The sequence below is a fragment of the Pteropus medius genome, unplaced genomic scaffold (assembly GCF_902729225.1).
Source record: "Pteropus medius unplaced genomic scaffold, Ma_sr-lr_union100, whole genome shotgun sequence".
NCBI classification, from domain to species: Eukaryota; Metazoa; Chordata; class Mammalia; order Chiroptera; family Pteropodidae; genus Pteropus; species Pteropus medius.
Window position 1 is genome coordinate 3,639,996 of NW_024351731.1, and position 15,220 is coordinate 3,655,215.

Genomic DNA, 15,220 nt, shown 5'->3' on the forward strand with positions numbered 1-15,220 from the left:
TATACATATATATATATATAAAATCTCCAAAGTGATTCTTACACACAGCAAATTTAGGGATTCCTTATGTTACAGATACAGCTCAGAAAAGTAAGAATCATGGTTCATGTGTAGAAACTAAGAGTCCAGCTCACCTGAGTCCCAGCCCATTCTACTTTTCCGAACTCTGTTATCCATTGATATCACCCATCAGTCGCTACATTAGGACATCCCAGTCATTCACATTGGATAGTTTTGTTCATCTACTGCCCTGTCTGCTTGGGCAGCTGCTCACCTCCTGTGCAACAATGTTGTTTCTATGTGGTGCCCAATCCTAGGGTCTCACCACCCCCCGCCCCCCCAGACTGGGTGTGTTGTTCATTCCTCTTGTCTCAACATGTCATCTGGGGCTGTGTCAAGCTCAGCTGACAGAGCTCTTCCTTGGGGCTCTTCAGTCTGGACATGGGAAGTACAATAAGTCCCCACTTAACGTCATTGGGAAACTGTGACTTTAAGGGAAATGACGTATAACAACCAATTTTACCACAGGCTAATTGACAAAAACAAGAGTTAATTTCCTACAGCATATTTCACAAGAGCATCACTAAACTTCTAAATAAAGACCCAAAATACTTCTAATATTAAACGCCGAAACAAAGGTGAGCTATATCTACATTTAAGAAAGATAAATAAAAACGAGATAATGATTTTCCAAACTGTATATTCCAGTTCAGGGTGGGGTGGCTGGAGCTTGTCCCAGCAGCTCAGGGTGCACAGTGGGACCCACCCTGGACAGGAGGTCCTTTCACAGCAGGGGCCCCTACACTCAGGCGGACTGGGGCCGTTCAGACACGCTGACCCGCGTGCGTGTCTTTGGGACGTGGGAGGAAAGCAGAGGGCCTGGAGAACAGCCCCCTAGATGTGGGGAGAATGTGCAAACTCCCCACCCCCGGTGGCCCTGGCTGGGGATTGATTTTTTCTTTTCTCATAAACGTTATGACAAAGTGATGTTGAACAAAATGATGCCATTCGAGGCCCCATCTTTTAGGTCACAAGGATGAGAGGATAAAGTTGGAGATGCCACAGTATCTCTTCTCTGGAATAAAGTGAAAACCGGGTTGCCGTTGGGAGACATGAGGCCACAGATAAGATAAGCAGAGCCCAGGGACGGAGATTAGGAAGGGCAGAAAGAGGGTAAACGTTTTCCGCTTCGCCTTTTAACGCGTGGTTTCAACACTTCCCGAAGCAAATTCTCCACGAAATAGCCATGTCTCCGCTCTCTATCGATCTCCTTTCCTCTGATATGGACTGAATTGTGTCTCTCAAAATACGTATGTGGAAGCCCTAGCCCCCAGCGTAACGTTATTTGGAAATTTGACTTTTGGGCGGTAGTTAGGTCATGAGGGTGAGGCCCTTACCCTGGGATTAGTGCCCTTATAAGAGGAGGAAGAAGGAGAGAAATACATCTCTCCCCCCATGCATTCGCAAAGAAGTCACGTGAGCAGTCAAACTGCACCAACCCCAGCCAGGCAGAGCATCCTCACCGGAATCCAACCACACTGGCGCCCTGATCTTGGAAATAGTTGCCTGGAGTTTAAGCCACAGAGTCTACGGCGTTTTGTCATAACAGTGCAAGCTGACTAAGACATCCTCTGTCTACCTATTCCCATCCTGTTGAGAATGGTACCCCAACTTAAAGTTATTTGTTAATTGCCAACAAACACTCTACCTAAACTCCTCTGTGTCTTCTATTCCTCTAGTTTGATTTTTAACCCTGAGATTTTACGGACTAAAACAAACGCCCTTGTTAACTCCTGGGTCTCTAGGCTTTAGGATCGTCAGTTTCTATTTCGTATGTAATCATCACCAGACTTGGTCATCGGTCCCAGACTGTAAGCCGCACGGTGATGTGGTGACAAAGGATACGGGGTGGGGTTTCAATTTTGTTGCGTTTAATGTAAGCACAGCTACATAAAAATGAGACTAAGAACAAATTACTTAGCAGCGTCTCTCTTCCTTTGCAAACCTATTTCCTTGTACTAAAATGAACATTACAAACAGCACAGGATTTATAGATAGGTGGAGGGCACGGTAATTGACACTAATTATTTAATGGCTCATATGTTATTATTATTTTAACTGATTTATTCTTATTTTATATTGTAAATTTCATATTGGTCTACAGAAAAAAAAACTGATGGGAGTCAGGACCTGATTTTATTACAAATAAGATCAATGACTTTCCATGTGAATGACTCCGGCCGTCGTTTTAAACTGCGGTGTCATTTCTCAATCTGTGAAATGATATAATAAAACCTGATCTTTCAGTCTTACGGTTTTTGAGAAAAGCAAAATAGATCTTGCATTTGGAGGCATTTTGCAAAGTTCGTTTCTTTTTCCTTCTGACCGGGTGTCTGACCGAGTGTCCTATGTCCATCCGCCCTCAAGTTTTTCCCCATCCAAACATAGCAGTGCTCTCTATCAACGTCCTTGACCAAAATCAGGAAATAAACTCAAAATCCATTAATAAGCAATGGAACCAACAGAAAGGAAACAACGAAAAATACATCCTCCGGCATGTGGCGATATGAAAGAAAAAGCAATTACCAGAAATGGATGTGTGTTCAGGATGACTTCCTTCGTTCACAAAGCAAATGGTCCACGGCCAGCCCACCAAAACATGGGATGCACATCCAGCTGCTAGATGGCAATGTGATTCTGCGCCCTACATTTTACAGCCATAATTGATGACTACAACATCATAATGGAAAAAAAATGGCTGAAGGCGTACATCGAATGTCAGCGTGCAGGTGGCTGGCACCTGCATTCAGTTGCATGCGTGTATGTGGTGGGTGGGGTAGGGGCCCGAAGGAGGAGCCAATGGCACCCAGAAGTTTCCGACCTGAAGCCAAGGTGGTATTAGCATATCTAGGTGAGAGAGAAAATAGAAAACGGATGCTGTTTGGGCCCCAGAGCCCACCTTTCTAATAAGCCTAGCAGCTGGCTGTTTGTTCTGTTTTTTCTCTTACTTCACAGCGGCATTTGCTAATCGACCTGTTATCCTCTTCTTCAGTGGCTGCCATTAACTACTATTATTTTTCTGCGAGTTGGTTAATCCTGAAAATGGCAGGCACCAAAATAAATTCTGCAGGAGCTTTGAATTCTAAGGGTATCCAAGAGAGTCAGAAATTTGACCCGCTCTTATCCAAGAGCATCGGAAAGCCATTTGTTTTTAGATGACTGGAGATTTTGTTCACTCGTGGAATGACAAAGATATAGGAGTTGTCCACGGGAGCAGCGATTGGAAGAATCCACAGGAAGGAGGGAAGAAGAGAGGGAAGGAAGTAAGAAAGGAAAGAAGAACATACAGAGTTATGTATAAGACGCCTTGCTGAGTGTTCCAAGGGTGTGCGATTTAATTCTGTTCGTTAAATTAAAGCTCTATTGAGGACCCACTGCACACATGTTCTATGCTACGGGAATATAGAGCTGAATAAAGCAGGGTCCTTGCCCTCGAGATGCTCATCTTTTAGCAAAGGGACAGATATAAACACAGATGTCTAAACCAAATGCTAAGGACATCTGTAGAGGGAGATTCTGAAGGAAGGTTATCAGAAAGCTTCTGGAAAGAGCTGACTCCTGACCTGAGTTTTCGAAGAGGAAGAGTGTGGGAAGATGGCAGCAGAAGAGACGTGTTTGCCGGCATCCATCGCCGACTGAAGCCTGAGCTCTAACAACTCAGGGGCCGTCTTCAGTTTTCTTTGTAAACCCAGGACCTAGAATACGTTGTAGACATTGATTAAATGTCTTTTAAATTGTTCCTGGACATTTTCTCTGCACCCCAGTTCTGGTAACTGAATACACATACACACATGCACACAGAGGCATGCACATCACAGATCGGTCCCTCCAAAAACAGGAGAGTCTCTGACATTTACCCATTAATACTAGGGATATGCACACCCTTGCTTCCCCTCATTTCCAGGCTGTGCTTGAGAGGAGGAAGTGAGCTCCAGGGGTGTAGAAGACCCCAGAGCATGATGCAGAGAGACAGGCAGAGCCGGCTTAAGGTGAGACCTATCAGTGGGAGGCGAACCTGTTTCATCTACAAAATCATGACTGAAAGCAAATGTGGACCAAGAAGATGTGAGCACCAGGGCCATCTGCTACCCGTGCTCTTGGGTCAAGTCGTGTAGTTTAAATATAATAAGGTGATCTCATGACCACTCTTGGGTAGTTTGGCCTTAGATACACATACACGTGGATTCGGGTATTAATTTAGTAGGAACTCAGCTGTATCTTCCTTTCACAAAGCTAGGACGTTGACAGCATGCTTCCCACTGTCAAGGATGCTAAAAAGCCAGTCCCTATTAACCATTACGTTTCCCTTTTCCCTGCTCACATTTCACTTCAAAGCATTTGCTGCCCTTTCTGTGATCAATGTAATTTGCTCTAAAATCTAAGGGTCAAATGAAAAAGAGGAACATCTGACATTTGTAGTCACCATCCATTAGGCTCAATAAGGCCAGAGATCACCCTTAAAAGTAACATATATCACTCGAATTGATAGTGTTTTGATTCATGGTGACTGGGCAATTTTTTAAAGCTTCTTTTTCTCTCCAACTAATTTGCAGCTGGTATTTTGGGGACTATTCTTTCCTTAGTATCTAAATCAAAGAGAATTTGAACCCTGGTAGATAAAATTGTGTTGCATGTTGACATAATCATGTGTAGCAGTGAACTGCTCTAAGATTTTCTTCTTCATTAGTTCTCTGTACTTAGGGAAAACACTTAGATTCTAGATAAGCCCCTGTCATTCATCCTCGAAATGACATTGATCGAGTCCTCATTTTTTTCCTTAAGTTATTTTACCATTAAAATGAAAATTCTCACAACAATTACGTTTTGATCAGCTACTGTATCTAAGGCCCCGAGCTAGTTATGGAAGCCCCAGCTGTGAGAGAGACAGAGAAGCACTTACAGCTAACTGGGGAGGAAAAAAATAAATAATACAATTTCAGACCGGACCGAACACTGACCGACTGTGATGACATAGACGTACAACGTCTGGTACGTACATCGAGCACCTGTGTTAAAGCAATGATTCTTCTGTTTCCAAGCTAAACGAGCCGAGCAAAGTGCTTTATTTTGTCTAGAAAGGGAAAATAAAATATTAATTCGACAAATATTGATTGAAGGTAAACAATGCATCTGAATTCTTCTAGATGATGGGAAGATAATATTGACTAAAGGAGACACGACCACTCCAGCCCGGGGCTTACATCCTCTCGCTTATACCACTGTTCATTTTGAGGACCATTTGCAAAAATATATGTGACAGTCTATTTAAAATTAAAAATGTAATAATTAAATGTTCAAGATATCGGACCATGTTCCTGGAGTTTGACGACCTCTGTTTCATTGTTATGTCTATGTCCTTGTTAGACTCTGGCTTTTTCACCCATGTGTGATAACTTATTTACGTGTCATGAAACAGCAGTAAGTATTAGTCCACCACCCTTCGCAGCCCCACGGCAGGGGTGACAGCTTTCCACATGAGTGACCCCGGGCATTTTCAGTCCCGATGGGTCTTCTGAAACTTCAGGGAAGGAGAGCGATACAAGGGCTTTCGATGAGTGCTAAGAACACTTTTTTTTTTTTTTTTTTTTACATTTGAGAGTTTTCAAATATCTCTATCTCCTACTAGTAGAAATTTGCCATTAAGTTGATTATTATAGGACAAAGATGGGAGAAGATAGGGTGAAAGGAGCTCACAGTGATGTAGCAATCATCCAGACTCAGGAGGGCATACACGTGGCCCTTCAAAGCTCCCTGCAGACGTCGGCAGATAACGATGGGGCTTGTCTATGACAAACCCGAACGGTCTCGTAATTCTCAACAAAGAGCTCTAGGAAGGCATCCCTCATTCAGAGGAGGTGGTACAAGTCTTGAATGTAGTTTTTATTCTTTTTCTGGCTCAAGACTCTAATTTTGCAATTGAGCTGAGAGGAATTGTCTGCGACACATCAGCTGATGAAAAGGAAAGCACTTGAACCCAAATCTAGTGCCATGTTTTACGTTTTTTTCTTTTTTTTTTGTTTCTGTCAGCAGAACACCTTGATGCTCAGTCAGAACAGACAACAGATTTCATTTTAAATTAAAAAACAAAACAAATATATACATACAGACAACACACACATTGGATGGTACAGTATGACAGCGATCTAGACATTGCCCCTTCAGATTTTTCTTTCTCCTATATCCGACATCTCCATCATCATCTACCTCTCCTAATCTAACATCAGTAACATCAAATCACAGATGATACACTTTAGAATCACTGAGTCACAGAAAAGTCCAGCTGAGTCACAGAAATTAAGATGATCTACACAAACTTCCTGACACGTAATTGAAACCGATGCCCTTGGTGCCCTGTCTGTCATCCCTCGGTGTTTTTGTAACGCTGGCCCAACTTTCCACGGTCAGCACTGACGAGTCTTTGCCTGGGGCCGTCCCTGCTGCAGAACCGCCCTCCGTCTGTGTGAGGGGTGGACAGGGAGTGGTGGGAAATAACACCTCCTGGGAGAAGCCTGTAATCACCCGGCTGACAGGCGTGGGTGACTTGGTGCCCCAACTCCATCCTGCTTTGGATGGGACAACGCTGAGGCGTGTGTCCTCCATGGGCTCCCAGGTTCCCAGTAGAACTAAGCTCTAGCTGCTAAGTGTGATAATTCCTTCCTGGTTGGTACACCTTTCCTTGGCTCCTTCCCTTCCCTGACTCACTGCCCCATCCCCCTACTGGTGCTTCCTGAGATCACTTTCCGAGCAAACTAGTGACACTCAGGTCCAGCGTCAGCCCTACAGATCCGGAACCAAGGCAAAGTATATCCACACAGCGAGCTTACCGAATGTACACACGGATCAGTTAGGGAAATGGTAGTAAACAAATGGAATCAAATCCTTCCATTTAGTGTCCTAAATACATGCTTATGCTCCTCCCTACTGAGTAGTACTCCCAACTGAAGAGAAAAAGAGGAACTTATAGCTTTAGCTTTCCACCCCTGTCATGGCCGCTTCCAGGAATCCTGGCCCGGCAGGAATTACAGTTTCCTCACCTTCCGAAGCAGGTGGATTAGATCACTGCTGGGAAGGGCTGCGTCCGTGCCCATCGATTTGCTTTCACTGGGCCTTTCTTTTCCTGGCAGAATAGTTTGTCGATGATATTAGGTAGATGCCACTTATGCGTTACGGATGTGTATAACTCTGGGGAAGTGAATGTAAAAAAAAAAGGGAAAAGATGGCCATGGCTTAAAATAAGGATCCCAGACGTTGATGTGTCCGGTGTTGTAGGAGGAGGGGGTCAGCAAGGAGACCCAGGCCCTGCAACTCACTCTGTATGATCCAGTGGACCAAGCTGCAGGCCTGAACAGCTGTACCTCTCCGACCACCACCGCCCACAGCCTGACGACCGCCTCCGCTGCCATGCCAACCCGTGTATCCTTGGGCCTCCAGTGTATCCTTGGGAAATTTGGCCTGGATGGGAAGTTACCAGAAACCCAACCTCGTCATCTGGTAGTAAATGGAAGTTAACCTTACTGGCAACATTCCTTGGATCCATTATTACAAGGACGATGAAAATAATAAGAAACAGCAGCTATTCATCGATCGCATCCCCTATGCAATACACGGGCTACGCAACTACATTTATTGCATTAATTCTCAAAGCGACATGCTAAGTGATGTGCGTCTACATCTGCTGTATAGACGAGACTGAGGCTTAGAGGCACGAGGCAATGTGCTCATGACCACTCAGCACGCACAGGAAGATCCTGGACTCAGAGCATGGCCCACACTTTTCTTTGGAAATGCGTTGTGTTTCTGCCTTCTCTTCCTTTTCGCCTTCTTGAGTTTACATTCTTCTCTGAATGATCTAAGATCCAGTTTCCCATCTGCACTTGGACCTTACTTTAAGGCTGGCCCACTTGACTAAGGCACTGATATACACGATTCAATCAGTTTTCCCAACATCAAATTCCTGCTAGTCCAGTTCTGCATTTTCTTCTCTTTGCTTAGTTATTAGGTTACAGTATGCCTCACTCCTGACATGGCATACTAAAATTAGAAGACTCAGGTTTAGGGCTTTGCTCTCTTACTAATAAAAGTGAATCATTAAGCACTTTAGGTCACCGTGTCTGCATCTTTGGAGAGAGGGCTATCTAGGTTGATTTCCTCTGGCACATTAAGGTTCATAACTATGTTAAGTATTTACTATGCAACAGACTATGCTAAAGGGAGATATAATTTACATGCTAAGTAGAATTCAGCAAAAAAAAGAACAAGTATTGTGAATGGAAAAATCTGGGAAGCACTGACTTAAGCATTTAAGAGTGGAATTTCAACGGGGGAGAAGACAGACATATCATCCAGCCTGAGGAAACCTTATGGACGAAGACAGGGAGAACAGAGAAGAAGCTCAGATGCCAGAGGGTGCAAAATGTGGCAGAAGGCAAATTGTTGCTCAAGAATGGACAGAAACAGGAATCTCGTCCAAACGTCTCATTTATAGATGAGAAACCCCGAGAGTCGCTGGAATTTACCAGCTCACCTGAGGAATTCACAATGCTCATTTTAGGAACATAGGTAAATAATCCAACCTGTTGTTTTTGCCGAATCGACGAGTTCATCCTCACAAGATGATTAACTGTTATGGAGGAGTAGTCACGTTGACACAACGAAAAGGTTGTGTCAAATAATCTAAGAAATGTGGGCTGCCAACGAACTCAAGCGTAGACGTCAGCATTTGAAAGAAGACGGGGCACGTCAGTGCTTCCGTGGCCACCTTAGTTGGCAACGTGACTCCTATGACATACTGAGTTGTCAAAGTTAGATTTACCTTTCTTAATAACACCTCCGAGCAATTTTCTGTCCGTGACTTCCGAGTACGAAATAAGCAGAGAAACTGATCAATAAGCCAAGAAATTCTAAAGACTAGTTTGTATGATCTGGCTTTTCCTCTTTTAGTAACCAAAGTAAATGACACTGCTACAGCTACTCTAAATCCTTATATCTCATACTATTTTGTAATGGGGTTAGGAATCCTTTGGGAATCGAACAAAGACTTTAGAGCCTGCATAGAGACAGAACCCGGAAAAAAAAATGCACTTAATTAAATACACACAGTAAGTACCACTTGATTGCAGATCTCTGCACGCTCCGAAAGCACGCACGACGGTATGGAACATGCCACCCAACTGGAATTTTACTCCCTGGTTAAGAACTCCTATTCTGTACTTTATAAACTCTGTTCAAAAATGCATAAAAATTTACATCTCAATTGTAGAGATGAGGAAACTGAGGTACGAAGTGGCCTTCCGTCATTCACACGGCTGGTACTGGGTGGAGCCGAACATGGTTCCAGAACTTTAGGTCACATTACATGACACTGTGCCATTTTGTCAATCATCATCAGTGCGACCCCTCTGATAGATTGCGGTGCGGAGGAATAAGTCGGATATGGTGCAGAGCACATTTTAAATGAAACCAGGGTCAACAAGATAGAAGGGCATCGCTTTAAGCTGCATCTCCTAAAAATGGCAGGATGAGCTTCTGAGAGTGGAAACTGGGCGCCTGCAGGGAGCCAGGGAGAGCACTGCATCGTGTGGCAGCTCACATCCTGGTGTCCTTCAAGCATTCGCTGGCTCCTCCCTCCGTGTTGAAACATCAATTACGCGTGAGTTGGTTCACAATCCTGTTACATTGTTGTTCCCTTGACTCCAGCTTGGTCCTTCTCGTTCAGGAGAGAATCAATAAAAGATAGACTTGCTGGGCTTAGTTGGACCTTCCATGTTCAAGACTGCTTTCTCCATTCGATAAGAAAAGAGACAAATTTAACAGGCTCTCATCTCCTGAATGTCAAAATCTCTCAGTTGGGCTTGCAAAACTGTTCAGTCCTTGAGTTCCTCTCCTGGGCCACAGATCTGCCTGGAAAGCATCTCCTCTACTGGGCCTCAAGAATCTTGACGACCCAGAGCATCTCTTAGTCACCTGTGTACCCCTAGGTTCTAGCATTTTATTGTTTTTTAAACAAATTTTTATTATGCATGGACCTTGTGCAAGGCCCTGTCGATGTGGAGAGGAGATGCTGGAAAGCAGAGCAAAGTCCTCACCTCCGTGATGCTCCTGTTCTAGCGAGAGAAACAGGCAACACACAAAGAAAGAAACGGGCAGCATGATCCCGGGCAGAAAGCACTATGACGTCAGCAGACGGAGGCAGGGGGCGGGGTTCTATCTGGATGGGTGCTCCTGGGACCCTTCTCTCTGCAGCCGTCTCACTGGCACGAAGACTTGAATGAAGGAAAAGAGCCAGCCTTTGGATACCTGTAGGAAGCACCTTCCACACAGTGCGGCTTGTACAGGGGCTGAAGGCACAGCGCTCCTGGCGTGCTGGGTGGAGGGCGAGGAGGTCTGTGGGGTCTCCTACCAGACGTAAAAGGGACAAGCTCAAAAATGACACTTGGCACAGAGTAACCTGCAAAGGACACTCGTGCGTGTATATTCGTACTCTCCCCATGTCTGCATATACCTGAAATATGTGCAAGCGTGAGCCATCTTCCAAAAACCAGTGATCTTGTTACATGTGCTCTGGAACAGGAAGGGGGTTAAGCCTGGCTGAGGAGGTGCCGTGTGCCAAGGCATGGCCATAAGTAGCTCAGGTTCATTCTACTTTTGAATTCCCATTCTAAACCACATATTAGAATTCCCATTCTAATCACATATGTCACACAGATGTGATTACTACAATTTTATAGACAAAGAGCCTATAGCGACCGAAGAACTTGCTATACCGCCTCAGTCATCAAGCTATAAAGACTGGGAGCTCAGATTTCGCTCAGGATCCCACACTTTCTTCACTCACTGCACTGTCTCTTCAGGAGTCAGATGGAAGAACAGCCTTTCTCTCGATATTAGAGATTTAAAGAGGGGGTGTATTCAGCTAAGCCTAGATGGATTATGGGAAATTCCACTTGTGAGTATGTCAGTCAAAGGAGTGTTTGAAAAGAGTAAAATGACAAAGGGAAAGAGGTGTTTTCAAGAAGTCGGAGGAATGACTTCTTGAAGTCATTCTTGACTTCTTGACTTCTGGATGCCAGTGGGACCGCCGGGTAATATCTGCTACTAGTATAGATTCAGTTAACGATGTAATTAAACAGAAATAAAGACTGGGAAGAGACGGAAGGGCTGGGAAGAACGAGCGTGGTAAGACATGGATTTAGTGATAGAAACACTATGCATTATAAAATTATGACTTCGATTTATGTCTTAGAAATATATTTTTCAAGATGCATAAAAATTTTGTAAATTTCATTTAAAATTATCGTAATTCGTGTAAAAGATCTGTTATACCAAAAAGCATTGCTTAAAGGCATTATTATAATCTTGGAATGCTGACTTAATTGTGTGGTGAGACATGTTGAAACATGACCTCCTTGTAAATAGCTTAGAACAGAGCACAGAGCACATTAGGAAGATTTTGGGGTCCCAAATTACACCTCTTAAGCTCTTAGGACCGACCACACTAGCCAATGGAAACCATACTTAGTACAGAAAGTTACATACAACAGAAAATATCAGATTTTCATTATAGTTTTTTTTTTTTAACTGTGATTTAGTTCTAAGAAAAAGATGCTTCTTCCATGCATTATACAGAAATGAGGTTATAGACTTGAGACCTATCAATCATCTGAGATGATGCGCACAAATAGGAAACTGGTTTATTTTTAAAAACGTATTTCCACAAACATGAAGGAGTGACATGCAGGGTGTGGGTACAGCGATGGGACCTGATGAGAGCTGATGAAGCTCCTGGACACAAGCACCTGGGGGAACCACTACCCCCCTTTGGTCTGGAGAGGCAAGGGGAAATTGCCAGAACCCGGGAGGCCTCTTATGCATCTGTGAGAGAGAGGCTGGCAGACAGGAGGTGGCCACGGTGACCGGCTCATCCTGCTTTGTTCAGGACACTCCCAGTTTTATATATCGAGAGTCATGCATCTTGGATAATTGCTCTGTTCCAGGCCAACCGAAAGCTGAGTGAACTTAGCTGTGATCTGACATAAAAGATTGCAGTCAGTGCCAAGTCACTGCCCAGCAAGGATGGAAAGGTGGGAGGGATAAGTTCTCTCGCCTCTCTCTCTTCTGCCCTGGGTCTTCAGTCAATGCCTGACACTGACCTTGACCAAACCCTATGGGAAGCTCGAATGCAAGGGATTCCATGTGATTCTGTCTGTAAAGGTTGGCCCGAGAGGGCTCAGGGCAAGGCGGAGAATGGATCTGGGAGGTCAAATGAGAAATATTCATGGCAGTGGAGTAGGAGTAGGGTGTTTGCTGGGTACGGTGACCACAGGGTGCAGCAGTGCCCGTGGAAGGTCATGAGACGCTAATGGGACAGTGACGCCTCCGCAGAGCCTCCCGGCTCTCTGATGGCCCCAACCCGACTCTACAACTCACTTGATACGTCCCTGTGCACATGCACGCGACAGCCACAGGGCACCGCTCACACTTCACCGTACCTGCATGCGTTGGCTCTATGGCCCTGTGAATTCTGCTCTGCCATCGGAACGTCTTTCTTATCTCCGTCTCTGGGCAGTTTACTCACTTCAAAGACTAATGTCACTGCCTCCCAGGGACAGAACAATTAAGTACCCTCTGTTCTCCCGCCACAGCGTGTACCTTGTAAACTCATATCTACCTACCTTGTCTTGTCATGTGTCTCTTAAGTCTCTCTCTCTCTCTGAATCTTCCCCGCTTCTGCCCAGACGGTGAGACCCTGGTGGAGAGTGACCTTATCTCGTTTATTTTTCTATCCCAGCCCGAACCTAGGATATGCCACCCAGTGTGTGCATTCAACCAACTTCGTTCTGCATAGAACTGAACTGACAAACGAAACATGACAGGGGCAACGTCCCGCGGCCCGAAACCCCAGCAGCAACCTAAATGGCCTGAGCAATTTAATGAGGAGAGAGGCATAGGCTTCTCTCAGGACCTCCTCGCACGTCTGTCCTTGCGAAGCAAAATGCTCACTTATCGACTCTTACAGAAAATGGATTCAGCCAAAGGAAAGAGAATAATTCTGGAGCCTGTTGTCTTCAGATTAAAACCCAGCGTGAAGTTCAAGGACAAACGTGGAATCTCGCCAACGGCGGTACATTTGCGCAAGGGCTGCATAGCACTTCCGGATAAAAAAAAGAGATTTAAATATAATCGGCCAAAATGTATGTTTAGAGCTTAAGGAGAGGAACCCTTACGCTTCTATGTTTTTTAATAAGTATATGTTTTAGGGACTTTTAAGTCAAGCCAAGTGTCTTTATTCTGTTCTAACTGTGGTGAGAGAATACGCTATTTATCTATGTGTTTATTTACCAGTTTACCCATTAAACATCTACTATGTGCCAGGTGATGCACCAAGGCGAGAAAAAGAACAAAGGACATGGAGCCAGGAGACAACGTGGCCCCACTGCTGCTGGGTGTTCGGACCTCGGCGCTGTCCTGGACCGCTCAAAGCCTCTTCCACATCTTCGAAGCTGTGGTAATAAGGAGGCGGTTTTGAGAACACAATGTTGGCAACTGTAACATTAAATACTTTTAATTAACATCTTAATGGTTCTCTCTACATCTCAAGTTCCTCCCAGTAAAACAAAGATAGTGGTGCCAGCTCTAAGTCACAGTGTGGATCACATAATTAAAAGCGCTATGTATATGATGGAAATGCGTAAACTACAAAAGAAAGTTTGGAGTAATGGAAAGTCTTAGGGAGCAGAAATGGTAAGATCGTAGAGACCTGGGCCCCTGGGCATACGCTCTGCCTCTCCACTTATTCACACTTATTCACTGTGCGGCCGGAGGCGGCTCCTGATCTAACTTTAGTCTCGGCATCATCATTTGTAAAGAAGAGACGAGAAAACCGCCTTACCTGGCTGAGGTAAAGATCAAACAAAACAATGTATATAAATAAAAGATGCGGAACGAAGCTGGCGTTCAACAAAGTAGTTATTTTTTTCAAGTGCAATATTTTCACTTCATACCACAAAGACATTCAGCATTTGCTATGAATAGCACACGGAAAGGGCTTAGGCACTGTCACGTCAGCTAAAGGCACATGCACACATCAAAGGCAAAGGCACGTAGACGATTGTTCGAGAAACCTCATGTCTCCCATTAGGGGTAGAATACCACGGGCAGGTCCCACGTTACAGCACCACATACGACCGCGAAACATCCACATGTGTTATCTTTACGGCATGGAGCAGAAGGTAGCACATTATTTCTGTAAAGCACCATATACTAAACATTTCCATCTTTGCAAGCCGTGTGGTCTCTGTCACGACGACTCAACTTTGCCATTTTAGTGCAAAAGTAACTGTAGACGATATGTAAATGAGTGAACATGACGGTGTTCGAGCAACGCTGTGTTTACAGAAGAAGGTGTGAGGCTGGACTTGACTCACGGATACAGGGTGCTCGGCCTTGGCAGAGGCCATATGTGACTCCCCACAAGCCAAACAAGGGATGGCATTGCTGCATTCCATGTCACACTTGCCAAGTGGACGATCATTACAAGGACACAGAAAACGGATTACTATGTAGGAGATGAAAGGTCTCCCCTTGGTGACCACAGCAGCCCAGAATGACCACGGAAGAGGGTTCTTCCCGGTGCCTCCCACTCCTGACACACTGCTTGGCTCTTCCAGTAGGAAGTACATGAATTAACAAAGGTGAGGTGCGGGGTTTACAGTGCGTTTGCTTCTCTCTCTCTCTCTCTCTCTCTCTCTTTTTCTCCCTCCTTCCCTTCCACCCGCACCCCATGTAGACAGTCACAGAATTCTAAAACCTGAAGTCTGAGCAATGCACAACAGGAAACAGAGAATCCCATATAAAAGCTGTCTCAGGCTTTAGGTCACGTTGTCTGGGTGAAGAAGCAGATTATGTGGGGAAAGGAAAAAGAACATCAAAATGCCCTGGACCGGGGCAAGGATGCCGACACTATCCTGGCTGCTTCTGGCCGACGATGTGGTCTCCCTCCGGCGCCAGGCACAGGGCTTCGCACAGAGGTGCCGAGTGAAGGCCCGCCACCAAAGTGCCTGAGTCTGAATCGTAGCTCTGTCACAGATTCGCTCTGTATTTATAGACAAGTTATTCAAGTCCTCTGCATCTTAATTGCCTTGTCTGTAAAACAGATAAAAGA